Source organism: Eriocheir sinensis, chromosome 62 (assembly GCF_024679095.1).
Source record: "Eriocheir sinensis breed Jianghai 21 chromosome 62, ASM2467909v1, whole genome shotgun sequence".
Taxonomy (NCBI): Eukaryota; Metazoa; Arthropoda; class Malacostraca; order Decapoda; family Varunidae; genus Eriocheir; species Eriocheir sinensis.
Window position 1 is genome coordinate 303,770 of NC_066570.1, and position 17,774 is coordinate 321,543.

General features: G+C 39.6%; 1 protein-coding gene across 1 annotated transcript in view; it reads right to left on the bottom strand.

Annotated features, from left to right (window-relative positions):
• Positions 1 to 17,514, bottom strand: part of LOC126986577 (chondroitin sulfate N-acetylgalactosaminyltransferase 2-like) — a 65,518-nt gene extending 48,004 nt beyond the window's left edge. The window contains 1 exon segment of the mRNA XM_050842839.1: positions 17,388 to 17,514. The gene's annotated coding sequence lies outside the window, so the exon portion shown is untranslated.
• Between the last annotated feature and the right edge of the window lie 260 nt (positions 17,515 to 17,774).

Below are 17,774 nucleotides of genomic sequence, written 5' to 3' on the forward strand. Positions count from 1 at the left end.
GGAGGAGGAGGAGGAGGAGGAGGAGGAGGAGGAGGAAGAGGAGGAAGAAGATGTCGACTGCCTCTCTCTCGTGCTTGGTTTTCATTTTCTATTCTTTATTTTATTTTCTGGTGTTAAGGTGATGGAAGGAAGGAAGGAAGGAAGGGAAGGAAGGAAGGAAGGAAGAATGGACGGTAAGTTAGTATTATATCGTCAATCTATTTATTCTTATTGATATTTATTTGTTTTCTCGCACTAAAAGGAAGAATAGACGGAAGGAATGAAGGAGGGAAGGAAGGAAAGTAAGGAAGAAAGGAAAGGGAGGAAAGAGCGAAGGGAGGAAGAAAGGAAAGGAAGAAAGGAAAGAAAGGAAATGAAAAAGAAAGGAAGGAAAGGAAGGAAGAAATGAAGGAAGGAAAGAGAGGAAGGAAGGAAGGAAGGAAAGGAAGGGAAGAAGGAAAGAAAGGAAAGGAAGAAAGGAAGGAAGGGAAGAAGGAAAGAAAGGAAATGAAGAAAGGAAGGAAGATATGAAGGAAGGAAAGACGGGAGGACGCAGGAAGAAAGGAAGGAAGGAAAGGAAGGAAGGAAAGAAGGAAAGAAAAATGGAAGGGAGAAAGGAAAGAAGGAAAGAAGAATGTGTTGCATATTGAAATAAAACAAACCAAGAACTCAACCAAAGCTAAAAAGATGAAATAAAATAAAAATAAAATAAAACCTCAATGCGTTCCCAAGCTTGAAATCATTCGCCACAGGAAACACAAGGAGGAAGGGATTAGGGCTGACCCGGTTCTGTTTTCCACGTGTGTTTCTCATTAGGTGTTGCGTCCGTGCGAGTCAATTTGTCTTATTTATTGTTTTTTTTTCTTTTTTTCTTTTTCAGTGAGGTACTTTTTTTTTTTGCCGTAAAGAAAACAGTTCAAGGGGAAAAATACAGCAATGAAAAAAAGCCTCTTGGGTCTCTCTCCTTTTTTTTTTTTTGTATTCTCGTGAGGTGATTTGTTTTGCTTGTCTTGATGTTTTTTCTTCATTGCGGTATGTGTTTTTTTGGGGGGGGAGAGGAAAGTTTCGTTTAGTCGGCGCAACATCTGTGGTCATATGCCGGAGAGAGACAGAAGGGGAAGGAATTATGGGAGAAGGGAACAGACCCCAAGAGACGGGACACAACCCCCGATTAATACCTGGTACCCATTCGCTGCTGTTGTTGTTGTTTTCAAATGCTGTTGTTGTTGTTGTTTTCACACAGCTTCAATACCTTATCCTTGACATGTTCGCCATCTCTCTCTCTCTCTCTCTCTCTCTCTCTCTCTCTCTCTTAAAAAGTTCACTAGGTCAGTTAAATGTTCACTAGGTCAGTTTAAATGTTCACTAGGTCAGTTAAATGTTCACTAGGTCAATTTAAATGTTCACTAGGTCAGTTAAATGTTCACTAGGTCAGTTTAAATGTTCACTAGGTCAGTTAAATGTTCACTAGGTCAGTTTAAATGTTCACTAGGTCAGTTTAAATGTTCACTAGGTCAGTTAAATGTTCACTAGGTCAGTTAAATGTTCACTAGGTCAGTTTCAACGCCTGGTGGCCGCATAACAACTGTCACTTAAGTTTAGGACAGACCACCTAGTTTGGGGCTTAGAGCCTGTGTGGTCTGGTTATCTATGTAATTCTGTGTAATCTCTCTCTCTCTCTCTCTCTCTCTCTCTCTCTCTCTCTCTCTCTCTCTCTCTCTTCTAGCGCTACCCGTAACAGGCATTTTCTTTTTTTCTCTCTTCTACATTGCTACTTTTTTTTTTTTTTCTTCTTTTTTTCTCCCTAACTCTCCACCTGACATGCTCCTTCTCTACCCCCTTGGCATGTTACTTCATTCTTCCCTCTTTTTTCTACCTCCATCCCTGACATTGTTTCTGCTTTTTTCTTTCTCTTCGGGTCACAACTTTTTTCTCATATATCTTTTTTTTCCGCTCATATAAGACCATACCCTTACATGCCTTTCTTTATCGCCTTCTATTACCTCATTTTCGTCTTCATTCTAATTTCGTCCTTGTCCTGTCGTTCCTGTTCTCTCTCATTTCTTAATCTTTTCTTAATCCCAACTCTGACATGCTTCGTTTTGACCTCATTCAGACATTACCTCAGTTTTTTTTCCTTGTTTTAATTGCCTCTGTGCCTTGTCTTTCTTGGTTTATAAAATCTCACATTTCTTGTTTTTTTTTTTATGCTATATTTGAAACGTCTCTTTTTTATCCCTTTCAAATATAATTACCTCATTTTCTTTTTTCTTCTAACTGTATATATTTGTTTTAATTGCGTCTATACTTTGTCTTTCCTATTTTATCTTCTTGGTTTATAATATCGCACATTTCTTCTTGTTTTTTTGTTATGCTATATTTGAAACGTCTTTTTTTATCCCTTTCAAATATAATTACCTCATTTTCTTCTTTCTTCTAATTGCATATATTTGTTTTAATTGCGTCTATACTTTGTCTTTCCTATTTTATTTTCTTTGTTTATAATATCGCACATTTCTTCTTGTTTTTTCTTATGCTATATTTGAAACGTCTTTTTTTATCCCTTTCAAATATACCTCATTTTCTTATTTCTTCTAATTGGATATATTTGTTTTAATTGCGTCTATACTTTGTCTTTCCTATTTTATCTTCTTGGTTTATAATATCGCACATTTCTTGTTTTTTTTATGCTATATTTGAAACGTCTCTTTTTTATCCCTTTCAAATATACCTCATTTTCTTCTTTCTTCTAATTGCATATATTTGTTTTAATTGCGTCTATACTTTGTCTTTCCTATTTTATCTTCTTGGTTTATAATATCGCACATTTCTTGTTTTTTTCTTATGCTATATTTGAAACGTCTTTTTTTATCCCTTTCAAATACAATTACCTCATTTTCTTCTTTATTCTAATAGCATATACCTGTCCTGTGTTACCTGTTTTCTCAATCTATATTTTTTCTAATTTGTTTACCATTTCTCTTAATTCCTCTCCATTTTCTTTTCCTCTATTCATTTTCCTTTTTTCTTTTTTTTTCACTTTTTTTCTTTTAATTAAACGCTATTCCGGAAATGCCCCTCCCTTTTTTTTTTACATCAATTATATGTGACCTCGTTTTCCTCTTTATTCTAATTGCATCCCTATTTTGTTTGTCATATATCCTATTATTTTTATATATTGCCTCTTATCACTCATCTCCTCTTCTTATTGTTATCCTAAAATGCTTCTTCTTTACGCTATTGATATTCTGAACTCGTTTCCTCTTCTTTTTTTTTTTAACAGTATCCTTGACGTCCATTTTCTATTTCCTCTCTCCCCTTGTTCCCTCTTTTTCTGGTCTCCTTTTTTCCCTAACGCTCTCCCTAATAAGGCTTTTCTTCCCTTCACACGTCATCTAGTTCTCCTCTTTTTCTCATAAATCATCCTTGACATGTCTTTCGTAAATGGACGTAGTAAGTTATGGGAATTTATTTTTCCTTCTCTCTTTTTCTCTAACTATATTCTAAGTGTGTTATTTCTCTTTCCTATTGTTTCTTTTCGTATATGACATTTTCTTTCAACTATCTCCTCATGGAACTCATTATAATGTTTAAATACTCATCAGAAAATCAACTATCTCCTACATTCTTCATATATTTCTTGAGTATATGAAAATGAAGGAACGAGAGAGATGGAAAGAGATAGATAGGTAGACAGATAGATAGACAGACAGACAGACCGGCAGAGAGATCGACCATGATACATCTACTTTCTTCCCCCTGTTTGGTAAGTGAACGAAGAAGAAAAAGAGTAAAAAAAACAACACAAAAAAACTCAGCCGCTGGGTCAAGAAGGGAGCGACCGGGCGTGGCATATTGTGTGTGTGTGTGTGTGTGTGTGTGTGTGTTTGTTTTCTCAACGCACGGACGAAGAGAACAAAGAACAACAACAACAACAAAAAACGACATGAAAACGGGAAAAAAAAATATGGTCACTCTTTAAGGGGTCCAACTGAATTAAGAAACAGTAAAAAATAAAAAATAAATAAATAAATAAAAAATAAAAATAAAAAAAATCCGCCGGTCTAGCATTTCACACAACGGAGCACAACAGTAACCGACACACACACACACACACACACACACACACAAAAGAAGAAAAAAAATCTTATAGTAAAATAAATGTACAGATAATAAGAAACAAATGCTAATGCTTCTATGTCCGGTAATTCTCTCTCGTCTAATTAGCAATATTGTCTAGCACGAGGAAGAGGACTGGAACCGGACGGGAAAGATACATGTTCGCGTTGTCAGGCATGGAACGTCGTTTTCCTCTCTGTTGCTGCGTCTGTTAAAATGTTTCGTAATTATGTCGATCTTGCTTCGTCTCTGTTACCTCGTCTCTATAGGTACGTCTCTGATACTATGGGTAGTGTTATAAGACTTTTCGGCGCCCAAGAACACGTATTCGACAAGACTTTCGTAGGAGTTGTGAGCATTTCCAGGAGTAGTTTTATGACCCCGGTGGTGGTGTGACCCTTCCTCTGTACCGTGAACCTGAAGAAACACTCATTAGAACCCGAATGACCCCTTCTTTGACCTTTAGAAATAGCTGATGTGAGAGCGAAAGTGTCTTATGATACCAACCTATGTCACTATTGCTATGTCTATTCTGCGTCTCTGTAGTTACGCCTCTGTTGCTTCTACTTTTTAAAAACAGCGCGACGGGTAAAAGGAAAACTTACATCTGAACGAGAGGCAAAGAGTGACGGCCGCCATTCTTCAAACTGGTTAAAACAATGAAGAATGGCAGATAAGAAAATGAAGTTAATATGAAAACGGAGAATTCAAAGACAGGGAATGAAAATTTGATCGAAAGTGACTAAAAACCAACATCTCCGTCAGTTGGTCCCCTTAAACCTCACACGCGGGGTCACTGGCAGGCCTTGACATATCTTTTTCCCTTCAGCAAAAGAACGAAGAGAAAAAGTTTGAGGAGAAAAAACTTTGCCCATTGAGTTTCATGTGAGTAATCGGCCGTGCCCCGCGTCCCTCCCTGGATGTAAGAATGGAAGAGAAAAAAAGGGAAAAAAAGATAGAAGGAAAAAAATCGGGGCTCCTTGATTCATGAGAGGTCGGGCATGACAACTTTTTTCCCTTGAATGTAAGATTGAAACAAAACAAAAAAAAGTACACACACACACACACACACACACACACACACACACACACACACACACACACACACACACTCCCTCCCCCTCCACAACACATTTTTTTCCCATTTACTGCAAAAACCAAAGGAAAAAAACAGTAAAATACGAGTAAAATAAATAAATAAGGAAGTAAATAAAACTAGACCAACTTAAGTCATGAGAAGGGACATGCAACACGCCGCCGCCACCCCCCCCCCCCCCAGCCGCCCTCTCCCCCCTCCCCCCACCCCCTTGACTGGTTGACTGGTTGAGTGACTGACAGGCCCGTGCGAGGCTGACGGGCCGGCGTGAATGTTTTGTTGCCGCGGTGACGAAAACGAGGGAAAAGGAGGGCAGGAAGAGGAGGAAGAGGAGGAGGAGGAGGAGGAGGAGATAGTGAAAATGAAGAATAATAAAGAAAAATAGACGGAAAAAAAGGAAAAAAAAGAAAGAATAAGAAAAACTATGTAGAGGAAAAAGAAGCAAAATAATAATAATAATAATAAGAAGAAAAAGAGGCAGAAGAAAGAAGACGAAGATGAAGAAGGTAAAGGAGAAAAAAAAATGTATATATATATAAATGCAAAAAAAAAAAATAATAGGGTGAGAGAAGGAAGAGAAGGGAGGGGAGGGATGGGGAAAGAAAGGAAGAAAATGAAAGGGAAGGGAAAGGAAAGGAAGGAATAAGAAGGGAGGGGAAGGATGGGGAGAGAAAGGAAGCAAATGAAAGGGGTGGGGAAGGGAAAGGAAAGGAAAGGAAGGAATAAGAAGGGAGGGGAGGGATGGGGAAAGAAAGGAAGCAAATGAAAGGGGTGGGGAAGGGAAAGGACAGGAAAGGAAGGAATAAGAAGGGAAAGGAGGGATGGGGAAAGAAAGGAAGAAAATGAAAGGGGAAGGGAAAGGAAAGGAAAGGAAGGAATAAGAAGGGAGGGGAGGGATGGGGAAAGAAAGGAAGAAAATGAAAGGGGTGGGGAAAGGAAAGGAAAGGAAGGAATAGAAAAAAAAATACTAGCAAGGGACGGTAAGGAGAGAGAAGGAAGGTGAAGGAGACCACAAAGATATCGAGAAAATAAGACAAAAATAATAATAAGAGAATCGAGTCTGGAATCCAATAGAGTAGGTCGGAGTAGAATCAGCGTCGCCAACAGACCGATTGAGCGAGGAGGACAAAGAGAAGGGAGGACAGAGGAAGGCATTGCTTCGTACACACCAATAAGGAGGAGGAGGAGGAGGAGGAGGAGGACAAACAAAACGAAATGGAGGAGAAAGAGAAGCGAGGGATAAGTTAGTGAGGAAAATGGAGGTTATTGAAGGAGATAGACATTAATAGAGCTTGATATGAATAGAGGTTCTTGTAGATAAACCGAGGCATAGAAATAAAAGAACTATATACGGGAAAGAATAAAAAAGATCAGATAAACGTTTTGGAAAATAAATAAGAGCATAAAAAATAACTTACTGGAAGAGCTAGAAGATCAGAAATAAGAATAAAATAAATCGAACTTGCTGGATATAAACAAAAGACAGATTAAGAAATAAGTAAACATTGGAAAGAAAAACATTGAAGGTGATAGAACGAATGAAGGATCTTAACGGAGGATGAACGAGGCAACTTAAGAAATAGTAACGGGAAAAAATAAATGAGAAAAAGAAGGAGATGGAGGAGGAGACGAGGCAGGAAGAAAGGACATATTTGCAAAAGGTGAATGAGAAAGGAAGAGGAGGAGAAAGAGGAGAAGGAGAGGACGAAGGAGACGAGAAGAGGAAAGAATTGAATAGTTAAAAGAAGGTCAGGGAAGAGAAAGTTGTAAATGAGAATAGAAGAATATAGAAGAAAAAAATGACTAACTTATTGCAGAATGGAGTTTGGAAGGTAAAAAAAAGTATATTGGAAGTAAAACCTTATGGAGAAAAGATGTTAACGGAGGAAAGGAAAGGGAAAGGAGAGGATAGGAAAGGAAAAGATAGAGAAGGTATAGGAGGAAAAAAAAGAGAAGGGAAGGGGAAGATGTAGAGAATAGAGAAAAGGAAGAGAAAGAAAGAGAAGGGAAGGGAAAGATGGAGAGAATAGAGGAAAGGAAGAGAAAGAAAGAGAAGGGAAGGGAAAGATGGAGAGAATAGAGGAAAGGAAGAGAAAGAAAGAGAAGGGAAGGGAAAGATGGAGAGAATAGAGGAAAGGAAGAGAAAGAAAGAGAAGGGAAGGGAAAGATGGAGAGAAAAGACAAAAGAAGAGAAAGAAATGGAATGGAAGGGAAGGAAAGGGAAGGAAAGGGAAGGGAAGGGAAGGGAAGGAAAGGGAAGGAAAGGGAAGGAAAGGGAAGGGAAGGGAAGGGAAGGGAAGGAAAGGGATGGGAAGGAGAGGAAGGGAGGGAAATGAAGGGAATGGATCGGAAGAGAACGAAAGGGAAGGAAAATGAAGGAAAGGGAAGGAAATTTAAAGGAAAAAAGAGGAAGATGAGACAAAATAAGGTAAGGCAAGAGAAAGGAAGGGAATGGATCGAAAGAGAAAGAAAGGGAAGGAAAATGAAAGGAAGGAAATTTATAAGAAAAGAAGAGGAAGAAAAGACAAGATAAGGAGAGGAGGGGAGGGAAAAGAAGGGAATGAATCGGAAGAGAAAGAAAGGGAAGGAAAATGAAGGGAAGGGAAGGAAATTTATAAGAAAAGAAGAGGAAGAGAAGACAAGATAAGGTAAGGCAAGGGAGGGTAAGGCAAGAGAAAGGAAGAGGATGGAGGAAAAAGAAGAAATAAGAAAATAAGAGTAAGAAAGGCGAGGCAAGAGGAGGCAAGAGAAGGGAAGGGAAGGTAAAACAAGGTAAGGGAAATGTAGGTAAAACAAGGCAAGACAAGGCAAGAGAAGGGAAGGGAAGGTAAAACAAGGTAAGGGAAATGTAGGTAAAACAAGGCAAGACAAGGCAAGGGAAGGGAAGGGAAGGTAAAACAAGGTAAGGGAAATGTAGGTAAAACAAGGCAAGACAAGGCAAGGGAAGGGAAGGGAGTAAGGCGATACCTTTAACCTTACCCCACCGGAGCGTGAGCGGCTGAACACTATTGTGGCAGAGAGGTAGAGGGTCGCCGCACCGTCCAGGCAGTAACAACAACAACAATAACAATAACACTACTACTACTACTACTACTACTACTACTACTACTACTACTACTAATGATAATGTAACTTTTTTTTTCATTTTTCGATTTGTCTGTGTCTGATAAAAACGAATAGTAGGTAGGTAGTAGTAGTAGTAGTAGTAGTAGTAGTAGTAGTAGTAACAGTAGTAGTAGTAGTAGTAGTAGTAGTAGTAGTAGTAGTAGTAGTAGTAGTAGTAGTAGTAGTAGTCGTTGTTTTAAGTGTTTATGTGAATGCGTTCTGGATGTCAGTATATAAAGAAAAACAAAAGAAGAAGAAGAAGAAGATGAAAAGGAAGAACAGGAAAATGAAGAAGAGAAGGAGTAGGAGGAAGAGGAGGAGGAAGAGGAGGAGGAAGAGGATGAAATTACGCAACAGCAGAAGAAGCAAACACACAAGGGTGAGGAGGAGTCAAACAGCAGGAGGAGGAGGAGGAGGAGGAGGAGGAGGAGGAGGGGAAGGAGTCACACAAAGGAGAAAGGGAGAAAAAAAAGCAAAGAAAAAGTGAAGTGGAGGTGACCGAGAGAGAGAGATTTGCATTACGAGTTACAATAAATATTCGGCTTTTTATTCTTATTTTCAGATCAACGAAATCACTTAACACTTTTCCGATACCCCCATTCTCTCTCTCTCTCTCTCTCTCTCTCTCTCTCTCTCTCTCGAACAAAAGAGAAAAAGATAAACATCAAATCACCCCCATCTAACCTAATGTTTCTCTCTCTCTCTCTCTCTCTCCCTTCTCCCCTATTACGACCCTTTAAAGCGCTTCTTTTTACCTGAAACTTGAAACTGAAACCTGAAACCTGAAACTTGAAACTGGAATCTGAAACTTGAAGCTGAAACCTGAAACTTAAAACTGAAACCAGAAACTTGAAATCGAAACCTGAAACTTGAAACTGAAACCAGAAACTTGAAATCGAAACCTGAAACTTGAAACTGAAACTTGAAATTCTAGTTCTTTTCTAGTTCCCTCAACAACCATTTCTCCAATGTAAGGTAAGGTAAGGTAAGGTGAGGTATGGTACGGTAAGGTGGTAAGGTAAGGTAATGTAATGTAAGGTAAGGTAAGGTAAGGTAAGGTGAGGTGAGGTGAGGTAAGGTGAGGTGAGGTGAGGTGAGGTAAGGTAAGGTAAGGTAAGGTGAGGTAAGGTAAAGTAAGGTAAGGCAAGGCAAGGTAAGGTAAGGCAAAGTAAGGTAAGGTAAGGTAAGGTGAGGTAAGGTAAAGTAAGGTAAGGTAAGGCAAGGCAAAGTAAGGTAAGGTAAGGTAAGGTAAGGCAAGGTAAAGTAAGGTAAGGCAAGGTAAGGTGAAATAAGGTAAGCCAAGATAAGGTCACCTCCTCCAGACCCTTCAGCCCAGACAGACAGACAGCCGAGGTCAGCCCCGCAACTGTCCCTGCCACACCAGGCGATGAGCCCACTGATGCCTTTTATGGGAAGACAAAGAAGGGGAACTGGTGGTGTTGGTGGTGGTGGTGGGGGGGGAGAGAGAGATTGTGGTGGTGGTGGTGGAGGAGGGAGAAAGGGTGAAGAGGGCGAGGAGCAGGAAGGGGTAGGCGAAAGAAGAAAGGAGGAGGAGGAGGAGGAGGAGGAGGAAGAGGAGGTCGTTAAGAGAAGGTAATGGAAAAAGGAGGATGTAAATGAGGAGGAGGAGGAGGAGGAGGAGGAGGAGGAGGAGGAGGAGGAAAGGGTTGAGGACAAGGGTCAAGACGAAGAAGAAGAAAGGAGGAAAAAAATGAGTGTTTAAAAGATGGAAAGGGAAGAAGGTGCAAATGAGATAGATAGAGAGAAAGAAAGAAAGAGGGAAAGAAAGACAACGATGCATTGAAATAAGAGAAAGAAGAGAACAGGAGGAAGAGGAGGAAGAGGGGAGAGTTTTAAGTGAATAAGGAAAAAGACATCAAGATAAGGTGTACCTGTGTCCTCTAATTAACAAAGGTGTGCAGCAGGCAGGCAGGTGGGGTCTCGCGGTAACCTGAGCGCGCGCGGACCCGGAAAAAAAATAATCAAGCAATCTTAGCTCAGGTGAATTATGGCTTAAAAATGAAGGTAATGGAGGAGAAGGGACGCATGAAAAGAGCTTAATGTGGAGGGCTTAGAGGAGATAAACGGAGGTATTGAAAGAAAAGCTAAATACGGAAAATAAATAAAAGGGAGATAAACAGCTATATTAGGGATAGGTTAGTGAGGAAAATGGAGGTTATTAAAGGAGATAGACATTAATAGAACTTGATATGAATAGAGGTTCTTGTAGATAAACTGAGGCATAAAAATATAACTAAATAAGAATAAAAAAAGATCAGATTAACGTTTTGGAAGATAAATAAGCGTATAAAAAATAACTTACTGAAAGAGATTGAAGGTCAGAAATCGAACTTACTGGATATAAACAAAAGCCTAGATGAAGCTTAATATTTCTAAAGCTTTACTGGGAGAGACAAAAGCACAGAAAAAAAGCTTGATAAGGGAAGGAGAAAATATGCAGAGAGGGAAAAAAAAAGGTTATTGGGTGCAAGGTTTTAAAAGTGCGAACGGAACTTATTGACCGGAAGCAAAAGGATGATTTTTTTAGTTATTATGAAATGGCTGATAATTATTTTTTTAGGGGAAGTTGATTAAATTTGCCGGCGAGTGTAATTGAATGCGGGCATGTGCGCGCTCTCTCTCTCTCTCTCTCTCTCTCTCTCTCTCTCTCTCTCTCTCTCTCTCTCTCTCTCTCTCTCTCTCTCTCTCTCTCTCTCTCACCTGCCCTTACCCTCCTGTCGTTCCACCGTTCTTACCTGAAAATAACAAGAAATATACATTAAAAACACATATAAGATAACCATCATCATCATCAACATTTATATTATTAGTCCACTCCAAAGGCCTTTCCCAACGTACTCCACGCCTCTATCTGTCGTCAGTGTAATCCAGTCTGCTTCGACAAAGGTTCAAATTTCATCTCTTCATCTTGTGTTCTGTCTCTCCTTACTTCTACAATATCTGGTTAGCCACACTCCTACATTGGTTGTCTGTCTAGTATTAGCTCTAAGCATAGTATTTTTTTTATAGTATAGGAGGCAGCTCAAGGAAAACAAAAGCTGGTGATGCTTCGGCTAATCGTGTACAGTTAAAAGAATCGAACTCCACTTCCTCGTGTTCTTAATTAATCATCACAGGAACATCTTGAACAGGTCTTTGTATGCCTCATTTTCGTGTTATTTTCTTCAACTGCCTTACCTGCCCCTTATTTCCTTACACACCTGTCTCACATACACCTCAAACTACATACGTGACTTATCATTCCACTCACACACCTTCACTTCTTTCTCTCCTCTTTTCCTCATCTTCTTCTTTATCCCCGTCTTCACTATTATCCTCTCCTCCTCTCCCATCTTTTTCTTTCTTTCCGTAATCTAATTCTTTACATTTCTCTATCTTTCTCTTCCTTTATCTTCTTTTAACCACTCACTTCTTTCTCTCCTCTTTTCGTCATCTTCTTCTTTATTCCCCCTAACTAGCACTCCACACCTGTCTCACACCTGACACTCAACACGTGACTAGCGATCTTATAATTCCACACACGCCTACACATATCACTCGTTCAATGTTACCAGTTTTCCGCCCCTAGCCTATTATATTTACCTATATCTAACCCAAAAAACCCGTCTCCTGCGCCTCAATAACTAGATTAATTAATAGTTCTCGTTAAAATGGTTGGTTAGTGATGTTCTTTGCGGTAGTTATGCGTCCGAAGTGTCAAAAATACGGAGAATAGAATGGGGTGGGTTAGGTGAGCTGGCAACGCTGCACTCGTCTCCCATCCAGCTACCTGTTCGGAGCATGAAGTCGGTTCAGGGTGGAGCTGGTATCGTCGTTTACCTCTACCCATGCTGCCAAATCAGCCTTCGTACATGCGTCTCTCTCTCTTATTTCCCATTCATGTGCTATTTGAAAGCGATATTTTATATATTCTGTATAATTATAACAAGGATTTGTATAAATTCTATGACATGTGGCAGAGATTTTTCCCCGAGAGAGAGAGAGAGAGAGAGAGAGAGAGAGAGAGAGAGAGAGAGAGAGAGAGAGAGAGAGAGAGAGAGAGAGAGAGAGATAATGCCACCTTGAACCGACTTCATGCTCCGAACAGACTATAGCTCTCCATACCTGTCTCAAACCTCACACACACCTCACACTCCACACGTTGCTCGCTATCTTATCCCTCCACACACACACACACACACACACACACACACACACATACACACCAGCACATACCACTCGTTTCTAATACAACTCATATGCCACACCATGTCAAACGCCCCACTTTTCACTCAAATCCAGCATCTGCCTCGCTGTCTTAACACACACACACACACACACACACACACACACACACACACACACACACACACACACACACACTCATACACCAGCACATACCACTCGTTTCTAATACAACTCATATGCCACACCATGTCAAACGCCCCACTTCTCACTCAAATCCAGCATCTGCCTCGCTGTCTTAACACAACACACACACACACACACACACACACACACACACACACACACACACACACACACCAGCACATACCACTCGTTTCTAATACAACTCATATGCCACACCATGTCAAACGCCCCACTTCTCACTCAAATCCAGCATCTGCCTCGCTGTCTTAACACAACACACACACACACACACACACACACACACACACACACACCAGCACATGCCTCTCGTCTAGCAAAACTCACACGCCACACCTTCCTAACACCTCACAGCTACCACACATATTCCCATCCTCAGAGACTTAATATATATTTTACCTGCACACACACCTATACCATTCGCCTCATGTTACCTGTCTCGCCGTGCAGTGTTCTCTTATTTTTTTTGTGTGTGTACATCTAACAGTTCGTCTCTCCCTCCCCCCCCGCGCGCACACACACACGCACACATACATACGCACCCTCACATAACATTTTTTTTTTTCTCTCTGGATACATTTCCTACATCTCTCTCTCTCTCTCTCTCTCTCTCTCTCTCTCTCTCTCTCTCTCTCTCTCTCTCTCTCTCTCTCTCTCTCTCTCTCTCTCTCTCTCTCTCTCTCTCTCTCTCTCTCCTTGAACCCCCATTTTTTTTTCCATGCAAGTTTTCAGTAATTTTCTCTTTTTTTCTCATTATTTCGCATAGTATTTGTTTAGTTAATTTGTTTGTTTGTGAATCAGTGTGTTTGTTTGTTTCGTTGCATCAAATAATAATTACAAGCGAGAGTGTTTTCCAACTCTCGACAAATAGTTTACACAAATATAATTCAGTATTTATATATTTGTTTATTTATCTATTTATTTTATTTTTTCTTTCATTATGGTGTGTGTGTGTGTGTGTGTGTGTGTGTGTGTGTGTGTGTGTGTGTGTGTGTGTGTTCGTGTGTGTGTTTCATCAGGTCAGCCCCGCGAATGTTGAGTGTTGCCGGCTTGATTGACCTCAATTATACTTTATTCCACCAATTTCCGCGGTTCATTTTATTTTGCCGGCACGAATCAACAGTTTTTTCATTTTTTGCTATATATTCACACAAAACTGTTTCCCTTTATAAATATATTCACTAAAATCAACTGCTTCCTTTTTATTGCATTCACACAAGTCAACTGTTTTTTTCCTTTTTTGCTATATATTCACACAAAACTGTTTCCCTTTTTTATATATTCACAACAATCAACTGCTTCCTCTTTTATATTCTCACAATCAACTGTTTACTTTAAGTTCACAAAAATCAACGGTTTCTTTTTTTTAACCCGGTAGCAGCGACGGGCCAAATTTGTGGCTTTACCGTGTAGCAGCGACGGGCCAAATTTGTGGCTTTACCGTGTAACAGCGACGGGCCAAATTTGTGGCTTTACCGTGTAGCAGCGGCGAGCCAAATTTGTGGCTTTACCGTGTAGCAGCGACGGGCCAAATTTGTGGCTTTACCGTGTAGCAGCGACGGGCCAAATTTGTGCCATGATATAAACCCCCCAAAATAGATGATACATTTTCTGATTACAAATGCTTTGATATATATTATGAAATGGTTTGTGTGGGGGAAGATTTTCTCATTTTTCTCGCTTAGACGGACCATTAAGAAACATGATCCCTGCGGCTACCAAAAAATAACAAGTTTTCCCTTTTATATACTCGCACAAATCAACTGTTTTGTTTTTTCTATACTCGTATAAATTAACTTTCTCTTTTTTTATATATTCGCAAAAGTAACAGTTTATTTATTTTTTGTTGTTGTATATTCGCTCAAATTTACTTTATTTTTTTTATACATTCGCAATACTAAGTTTATTTATTTTTTGTTGTTGTATATTCGCTTAAATCAACTGTTTCTATTTTTTTATATATTCGCAATAGTAAATTTTTGTTGTTGTTGTATATTCGCTCAAATTAACTTTATTTTTTTTTATACATTCGCAATACTAAGTTTATTTATTTTTTGTTGTTGTATATTCGCACAAATTAACTTTATTTTTTTTATATATTCGCTATAGTAAGTTTATTTATTTTTTGTTGTTGTATATTCGCACAAATTAACTTTATTTTTTTTATATATTCGCTATAGTAAGTTTATTTATTTTTTGTTGTTGTATATTCGCTCAAATTAACTGTTTCTACTTTTTTATACATTCGCAATAGTAAGTTTATTTATTTTTTGTTGTTGTATATTCGCTCAAATTAACTGTTTCTACTTTTTTATACATTCGCAATAGTAAGTTTATTTATTTTTTGTTGTTGTATATTCGCTTAAATCAACTGTTTCCTATTTTTTTTCTATATTAATCGCCGCCGCCACTCGCCTCCCGCTTATCATTTACGTTCATCGCTTTGCACTCCTTCACCTTTAAATTACTGCGTGAAAATGAACGTATCGGAGGAGACACACGGCATAAAACAGCGTAACGAGGCGGGGGCTTACTGGGGATAACGACGGTACAAAAAATAGCGAAATTATTGGGGGAGTCAAACTGAGCATCGAACGCGTATAAAGTCCACCATAGGAGTGAAGAAGAGAACATATTAGAGGAGAAACAAGACTACTGTATTCCACGTAATTAAATCCGATTATATTTGTACACGTCCTGACCTACACCCATTATTCATGTGTTTTCCCAGCTTACTTCTTGGCAGCATTAATATACGTTTTCTGTGGCACTCTCCCTAAGAACAAGGATTAAGATGTCGGTGCAATTAATAAGATACAAGTGTCTAAATAACAACAGTAAATATATACTCATAACCTAACCTAACAAGCCTTACATCTACGTTTTCTGTGGCACTCTCCCTAAGAACAAAGATTAAGATGTCAGTGCAATTAATAAGATACAAGTGTCTTTATAACAACAGTAAATAAATGCTCATAACCTAACCTAACCTAACAAGCCTTACATCTACGTTTTCTGTGGTACTCTCCCTAAGAACAAAGATTAAGATGTAAGTGCAAGTTGAAGACCACAATGAAGAAGATGCAAGTGTCTTTATAACAACAGTAAATAAATGACCATAACCTAACCTAACCTAACCTAACCTAGCAAGCCTTACATCTACGTTTTCTGTGGCACCCTCCCCAAGAACAAAGATTAAGATGTTAGTGCAAGTTGAAGAATACAATGTCTTAATATCAAAAGTAAACACATCAGTACTCATAACCTACCCTAACCTAACCTAACCAGCCCTACATCTACGTTTTCTGTGGCACCCTCCCTAAGAACAAAGATTTATATGTCAGTGCAAGTTGAAGAATACAATGTCTTAATATCAAAAGTAAACACATCAATACTCATAACCTAACCTAACCTAACCTAACCAGCCCTACATCTACGTTTTCTGTGGCACCCTCCCAGAGAACAAAGATTTATATGTCAGTGCAAGTTGAAGAATACAATGTCTTAATATCAAAAGTAAACACATCAATACTCATAACCTAACCTAACCTAACCTAACCTAACCAGCCCTACATCAACGTTTTCTGTGGCACCCTCCCTAAGAACAAAGATTTATATGTCAGTGCAAGTTGAAGAATACAATGTCTTAATATCAAAAGTAAACACATCAATACTCATAACCTAACCTAACCTAACCTAACCAGCCCTACATCTACGTTTTCTGTGGCACCCTCCCAGAGAACAAAGATTATGATGTCAGTGCAAGTTGAAGAATACAATGAAGAAGATGTAAGTGTCTTTATAACAACAGTAAATAAATAAAAATTCATAACCTAACCTAACCTAACCTAACCAGCCCTACATCTACGTTTTCTCTGGCACCCTCCCTGAGAACAAAGATTTAGATGTAAGTGCAAGTTGAAGACCACAATGAAGAAGTTGCAAGAGTCTTTATAACAACAGTAAATAAATGACCATAACCTAACCTAACCTAACCAGCCCTAGATCTACGTTTTCTGTGGCACCCTCCCTGAGAACAAAGATTATGATGTCAGTGCAAGTTGAAGACCGTTCTGGAGTCGCTATCTCTGTTTCGACCTTCATCAATATACTTACACTTTTACCTCCGCGGCTGTACACATTCACCTCACCTTCACCTTCACCTGCTAACGAACGTGTGGGGGGTGCTGATTAGGTGTGTGTGTGTGTGTGTGTGTGTGTGTGTGTGTGTGTGTGTGTGTGTGTGTGTGTGTGTGTGTGTGTGTGTGTGTGTGTGTGTGTGTGTGTGTGTGTGTGTGTGTGTGTGTGTGTGTGTGTGTGTGTGTGTGTGTGTGTGTGTGTGTGTGTGTGTGTGTGTGTGTGTGTGTGTGTGTTATTTTATTCTTCGTCACCTCATACACTTTATAAACGGCCCCAATGATTCTTTTTTTATTCACTTTAATTGTTTTCCTTTATAAATTAGCACCTGTGTAATCACCTGTGTGCTTATAGTGAGGTGTGTGTGTGTGTGTGTGTGTGTGTGTGTGTGTGTGTGTGTGTTTACAACAAAGGAGACAGCTCAAGGGCACACAAAAAAGTAAACAATAAAAAAAAGCCCGCCATTCGCTGCTCACAAAAAGAATCCAAAGAGGTGGCCGAAAGAGAGGTGTGTGTGTGTGTGTGTGTGTGTGTGTGTGTGTGTGTGTGTGTGTGTGTTTACCTGGTAAGTGGATCCCGCGATGATGATCTTGATGATGGTGAAGATAACTTCCTCCTCCATGGCGGTGGTGGTGGTGGTGGTGGTGGTGATGATGGTGGTGATGGTGGTGGTGCTGGTTACTCCACACCTGCAACGCTACGCAATCAACACCCGTCTCAACACCGCAACACCTTATCACCACTAATACAACACCACCACCGCAAAACTACACCACCACCACTGCAATACCAACACCGCAACACCGCAGCACCTTCTCACCACTAATACAACACCACCACCGCAAAACTACAACACCACAACCGCAATACCCACACCACAACACCTGTCACCACCCTCGTACCACACCATCACCGGGAACAACACCGCAAAACTAAATTACGGCACACC